The sequence below is a fragment of the Plecotus auritus genome, assembly GCF_963455305.1.
Source record: "Plecotus auritus genome assembly, chromosome: 12".
Taxonomy (NCBI): domain Eukaryota; kingdom Metazoa; phylum Chordata; class Mammalia; order Chiroptera; family Vespertilionidae; genus Plecotus; species Plecotus auritus.
This window is the reverse complement of record NC_137778.1, coordinates 4489999-4490333: the sequence shown is the minus strand read 5'-3', so window position 1 is coordinate 4490333 and position 335 is coordinate 4489999.

The window sequence follows — 335 nt, the reverse complement described above, 5'->3', positions numbered from 1 at the left end:
AGCATCTGGGGGAAGGCTGTAATTTCCCACCAAGGCAGGAGGTGCCGTTCTGGGAGCGGCCCCGCTGTCTGGGAGTGAGCTGCTCCGCATCAGCCCTGGTCCCGGCTTTCATCCCAGGCCTCAGTGCGGACGCTTGGAATCCAGTGAGAACCCCAACATGGAGCACTTGGAGTGCACAGGACCCGGAGCTTCCTTTTGGGAGCTGCGGTGCCCGAGGCCTTTGCTGGGGGCGGGGGCGGGGGGGTGGGGGGTGGGGGGGCGGGGGCGGGAGAAAAGTTCAGAGCAGGATCCTTTGTATCCTTTATCTCTGATAAGCATGTAGCCCCACTGTCCAC